This window comes from Furipterus horrens, unplaced genomic scaffold (assembly GCF_987537825.1).
Source record: "Furipterus horrens unplaced genomic scaffold, mFurHor1.1.pri manual_scaffold_3, whole genome shotgun sequence".
Lineage (NCBI taxonomy): Eukaryota > Metazoa > Chordata > Mammalia > Chiroptera > Furipteridae > Furipterus > Furipterus horrens.
This window is the reverse complement of record NW_028327173.1, coordinates 22062089-22068675: the sequence shown is the minus strand read 5'-3', so window position 1 is coordinate 22068675 and position 6587 is coordinate 22062089.

The window sequence follows — 6587 nt, the reverse complement described above, 5'->3', positions numbered from 1 at the left end:
GGGGCAGGCAGAGGCAGGTCACAGAGGCTCTTGTGGGGAGAGTCTAGCAGGGAGCTTGGATTTTACTCTGTAGGCGTGGCTGATAGCCGGGGAAGATAGGGGAGCTGTGGAATCAGATTAGTGTTTTAAAAGATAAACTGGTGGCAAAGTGGAAGGTGGCTTGAGTGAGGCAAGAGCAGAGTTGGGGCCCTTGTTCCGCAGCTGTTACAAGGAACCAGAGGGACAATGGGGGCCCTGGCTGGAACCCGGGATATGTTAAGGAGCAAAGGTGGATTTAACGGCGGGGTGGGCACACCGGGCGCGCACCCGGGGCCCTAACTTCTGAAGGGCCCCGCAAAACCATGTATTTTTATTTTCCCTGTCTCTCTTCTTTTTAAGAGACAATATTTTCTTCTGTGCCGAGGCCCTCAACCAACCTGAGTCCACCAGTATTAAGGAGGGAGAATTTCAGGCACCTGGGGACTGCCTGGATGTGGGAGTTGTGTGACAGAGGAGTCCAAGACCCCCCCGGGTTTCTGGATCAGGAACTGGGGACATAGAAACCATTTCCTGAGATGGGGGACTGAGCAGAGAGGTAGCGGTTTGTGGTGAAGGGTTAGAAGTGGGTGAGTTCAGTCATGAGTAAGTAGACTAGGGTAAAGCCTCCCATGGGACATCCAAGAGGAGAGAATGCCAGACACAATCCAGGCACTGGGGACTCAGGAGACTTTGGGAGAAGTTTTCTGCCTTTTAAGGAGCTCCCAGTTCATGGTGGGGAGACAAGTGAGAAAGCCCACAATTACAAAGAGACTGGTCTTGCCTCCCCTTCCTCCAGCGTCTGGGACCTCCGGGAGTGCACCTGATTCTTCGAGCTGTGTCCGCCTCCCTGCATTGGACTGCACTGCTTCCTTCCTGCAAAGTGCGTCTTCTCACCTGTCCCTCTCCCCAGGCAGAGCCAGGGGCCCTTTTCATTTCCATCACATCCTGCTTTTCTCCCAGAGTAATTAACAAAACTAATCTTCTCAATAAACTAACAGGCCCCTGAGGACAGAAACTACTGGTAACAACTCGTCCTTCTTTATATTTGTTTCCTTAGCACCTAGCACCTGGCATGCAGACTAATAATGATGGCACCAAGGAATAAATGAGTGACGAGTAAGGGAATGACTGCACAGGAAACTACAGGAACAACACAGACGGGTGTATATGGGTATTGCTAGCTGCTGTAACACACCTCGGTATTTCAGTGATGTGAAAAGTAATTGCTCATATGAGGGGCCAATGCAGGTGTCCCTCTTTGGTGGGTGACTTTCCTCCACAGGTAAGTCACTTGTTTCTTCCATCTGAGGCTCTGCAGCCAGGAGATGGATGAGTAAGAACTTTATGGGATAAGCCTTAAAGTGGCACACACCACTTATGCTCACATTCCTTTGGCTAGAACCTTGTTTTAAGACTGCACCCAACTGCAGAGGGGACTGGAAAATGCAGTCCTGGCTGGGCAGACACTTTTCAGTGACAGTTCAGCACTATTGACATTTTTGGCCAAATAATTTGGTGGGGGCATGGAGGGCAACTTCCTTGGGCATTGTAGAATGTTTAGCAGCATTCCTGGCCTCTACCCCCTAGGTGCCAGTGGTGACAAAATATCTGCAGACACTGCCAAATGTCCACTGTGGGATCCGCCTCACCCCTGGTGGGGAACCACTGCTCTGTAGTACAGAAGGGGGAGCATACCTTCTTGATGCCCAGCTAGCTGTCCAAGCTGCCAGGAAGCCATCTAAGTCAGCAGGGGTGTGGGGGGTTTCAAAAAGACTATGGGTGCAGATGATGAGAGCCAAGGGATGATGAGGAATCATGCACTCCACCCGGTGAGAGGGGGAAGGGCTTTGCAGTCAGAGGAAAGAGAGTGAGTGAAGCGGAGGAGGCATGATGGCATCTCTGATGGGAAGAACTTCAAATAGAGTTCATAGCCTAGAATAGACCCTCTCCTGTGGATTATGGCCTCTGACACGTAGAAGAAAAATGCAACTTCTTTTGCCACAGACGGGAACTCTGTCCCTTTCCTTGTTGCACAAATGGAGAAGTCTCTGCAAGAAATATCACAATTCAATGGCCCTGGCATTTGGTATCATTGGACTGTGGGCCCTTCTCATTTGTCCCTCCTGGCTGTTGAGGACTACAGCCTCCCTACAGTTTGTTCTGGGCTTAGTTTTTCCTCCTAAACACCTTCGGTCACCTTTCCTTAGGAAGGAGATCACTGTCATCTCTACAGTGACAGCCGAGCCCTTGGGAAATACTAGCTTGTGTCTAATCTTGCTCACAATTTAAAATCTCCTCCCTCTACTCAGATCCCCAGCTTTTCCTCGCCTTTGCTCTGTAACCCTTCTCTGCTCTCCTGCTTGCCTCTCAAGCTCCATTCTTGCCCTGATTGCTAAAGCATCCCATTTGCTGAGTCTCTCCCTCTCTCTCTTCACCTCTCCCTCTCTCTCCCTCTCCCTTCCTCCTTCAGAAGGCTTTTATTTTCTTCTTGGGTCAGAATGAACATTTCAGGGCATCAGTCTACAATCCCTACTTAAATCAAAGTTCTGCAGAGCATCACATCTTGTTTTCTTTCTGAAACAAACTCTGATCTTATCTGGATATTAGGCTTATCTTGGTGAGTCACTATACCTCACTGGACTTCTGCTTTTTTTTTTTTTTTGCAGTGTGACAGTGGCATGCCCCTGACCCATGGCTGCCTATTGCTCCTGGGGAGAACAGAAGGGGCAGACATGGAGCCAGCCCTGGTGGCTGGGCTGAGCCACATTCTCCTAGGGAAGGTTATCATCTCTTGGACTCCTGCTTCTCCCTAGCCCTGCAGAAATGTCCAGGGCCTTCATCTCTGCCTTCGTCCACATTACTTCCAGCTGACTATGGCAGTAACCTCCCCAGATCTCCCCTCTTCCTGCCCTTTCTTTTCCTGTGTATGCCCCACAGAGAAGTCAGAGTACAGGTCAGGCTGTGCCACTTGGCTCCTACTTCCCAGAAATGTAAAATCCATGTCTCTGGTGTTCAGCGCTATCCACCTTTCCAGAATCTCCTTGCTAAAGCAGTCATGCTATACACAGCCTCAACAGAGATCTCTTTAAATATATATTCTGATTGTCATGCATTTGCTCTCTCTCCTCCACCTAAAAAGTCCTCTCGTCCTATTATGGACTGAATTGTGTCCCCCTCCAAAAAAATTTTACATTTTGAAGTCCTAATCCCAGAATGTGACTGACTATATTTGGAGACAAAGTTTTAAAGAAGGAATGAAGTTGAAATGAGATTTGGGTGGATTATAATCCCGTAGGACTGGTGTCCTTATAAAAAGAGGCAAATTGGACCCTGACATGTACAGAAGGGAGACCATGTGAGGACATAGAGAGAAGACGGCCATCTCTCAAGAAAAGGCGAGAGGACTCAGAAGGAGCCAACCCTGTCATCCATCACCTTGACTTTGGACTTCTAGCCTCCAGAACTATGAGAAAATAAATTCTGTTGTTTAAGCCGCCCAGTGTGTGGTACTTCGTAATGGCAGCCCCGACAAAGTAATATGCTTCCTATTTCCCACTGCTCACCCTCCCCTGAGTCCCTCATGATCTGGCTTGGGCCCTGTCCTCATCTCCTTGGCTCCTCTCCACTTTTCAGGCCCTCGCCATGCTTTCTATACCAAAAGCCCTTTCCTAACTCTTTGCATGGCTATCTTGCTTAATTTGCAAACCCACCTTCAAGTTCACCACCTCAGAGAGACCTTTCCAGATCACCTATTTAAGGTATGCACCCCCCTTGCATTCTTTCTCATAGCACCATGAACTTTTCCTTCCTAGCATTCTCAATTAGTATCTTGATATATACAGTGGTACCTCGGTACTCGTTGTTAATTTGTTCTGGAACTCTTGACGCATGCCGAAACTGACGAGTGCCAAACAAGTGAGGAGTGATGAAGCATTTCCTCTTGCGGTGTGGCATCATGACTCATACAAGTTGTACCAACGGCAACAAGTCCCGGGCAAGTGCCAAGTGCTGAAACGTTTATTTCTCGTCAAAATGCAATGAGTACAGGGTTTGACAAGTTCTGAAGCTGACGAGTACCAAGGTTTGACTGTATTTGTTCATTTATTGCCTTCCTTCATGAGCCAGGGGCTATTCACTGGGGTATATATTCAGTATCTAGCACAGTATCCAGCATGTAATGATCCTGAATAAATATTTGTTGCGTAAATCAATCTTCACCTTGTCAAAGTCTCTATTCAGGCCTTAGGGTCCAGCCAAAATTCTACTTCTTTCCTGAAATTATCCTACTGATCCCCAAGTCCTGGAAAATCTTACTGTCTGATAAGTCTCAGTAACATGTTCCTGGCTGTATGGGTTGTGTGGGAGTCTCTGTCTTTGCCCTACATCCTCCCAAGCGGACCACACACACAGTGTGTCTCTGCACTGCCCACAGCAAAAGCTGGCACAGGGCCCAGAGCCCAGGAAGCCTCAAGAAAGGTAAGAAGATCCTAATAGAACAGAGCGATGAACTGTAGGGGAAGTGAGTAATAGGGCTGGTTACAGGGATAAGAGGGTACCCTGCCCTTCACAGCCCCCTGGGAGAAAGATGACAAATGTTCCTTTTTCCAGGGAGAGTTTTGGGGTAAACATCAGCTGCAAGTTGCAGCCATAGGGCAAAGTTCTGGGTCTGAGAAGGGGGTGGGGGAAGCCCACTGGCCTTGCGCCCCAGAATTATAGAGCAGCCCAGACTCTCTTCTGCCCAGCTGTGGGCTGCAGGGGAGGGCTAGTTATCTTTGCCAACTCCTTTCTCTGGAGGAGAACCCTGCCTCCAGGAGAGGGGGACGGCCCAAGCTTAGGAGCCATGGGGCCCACCCCAGGGAATATCCCAACAACAGTCACCCCAGAGCCAACACCCACTCACCACCCAGCCAGTCAGTCCCTCTGTCCCTCCCTGCTCTTCAGGTCTGGTAGGGCCATGGCCAGTGTGGCTGGCTGAGCCTTCTCCTTGGGGGCTGGGCCTGGACAATGGAAAGGACAAGCCCCCTCCCTGCTGCCCCAGGGACATAAAGCAGGCCTTTCACAGCGGAGTTCTGGCTGCTTTGGTTGGTTCTTGGCACCCAGCGAGGCAGCATGGGGAGGGGTGAAAAAGCAAGTGTGTTGGGGGTGGGGATGGGGCCTGAGATTCTGAGGAAGCTCACCCACTCAGGGGCCACCGGACTGGCCCCCCACCAGAGGGACGAGCTCACACAGGGCTACCCGAAGAACTTGGGCTAGAGGAGGGAGAGGGGCATTAAGGGAGCTGGGAGATCATGGCTCTGGGGAGCAAGGGCAAGCATCCACTCCTCTGGCTCTGCCCACCACCTTCCCTACTTGGGATAGGCAAACGCATTGCTCTTTCCACTCTCTTTCCTGGAAACTCCCAGACTCCTGCCCCTGGGCTCGAAGACGCCAGAGATACGGCTTGGCCTAACCTGTAAGCCCCAGGAGCAGGCTCCCCGGGGTGCCTCCCGCAAAAGGGGTTGGGCACTCACCAGCTAGTGCTATTCTGCTGGACTAGCCCCTCCAAGTCTCCTCTGTACCTCCCCGCCTCCTCCCCCTCACCCCTCCGCCAGTGTCTCTTCTCTTTCGCCCAGAGTTTGGTGTAGACAGCGAGGGAGACATCCTGACTGATGGAGAAGCCAAGGGAAGACAAGACTGAGAGGGCGACCGAGTGGGGGTGGGGGATGGGGTGGAGACTGACGCTGAGCCCTTGGGGCCTTGGCGGCAGCGGCTGCGCTGAAGAGGTGGAGAGCGGCTCATGCCACGAGGAGAAACTCGCCTGGCTTGGGGCCAAGGCTGGGAGGGTGAGAAGAAGCAGGGTCTGGTGACTTAATTTTGAGGATAAATTGTGTAAGTTACTCTTGCACCATCCTTCCACAACCTCACCGCGCCCCCCTCCCCCCAGTCCCTTCCCCAGAGCACACAGGCACTTCCTCCATCCTGAGGTTTTTGTCTCAGGGTAGGGGTAGGACCATTCGGAGCCAAAGGAACGGGTCCTCCATCCCACCCGCCTTCCAATTCTTAACCCTGGGTCTACGCACAAACACCCATCATCAGGGATGGGGAGGCGGCTACTGCGAACTGGGCTCCTACCCTAGATCGCAAGTTCAAAGCCACCACCCAGGATCAGCTCGTAAAAGCCGTGACTTGGGGATCCGCGTCCTTCTTTGGTTACCTTTTCCCAGACAGTATTCCAATTTCCAAACGTGGAAGAGGCGTGCGTGCGCGCGCGCCGCCTGTGTGTGAGTGCGTGTGTGTCTGTATCACTGTGTGCGGTGTGTGTATGGGGGTTATATTAACGGGTGATCTTACAAATGAAAATGAGAGAACTCAACTTAAAAGAAACTGGTCAATTGTAAAACAAATAGGAATAAACAACCCTTAGGATGTAATTTGTGGTTTAGATTTGGAGGTGGAGGTGGCGCTGAAGACGAACACCCACCCCCCAGTATTTTTTCCTTTGCTGTGCCTCCACCCCCTGCATTTGGAGCGGCGGAGAAGCGGCTCCGGAGTGATTAATCCGGGGATAATTCACCCCCGCCCCCCCTCCC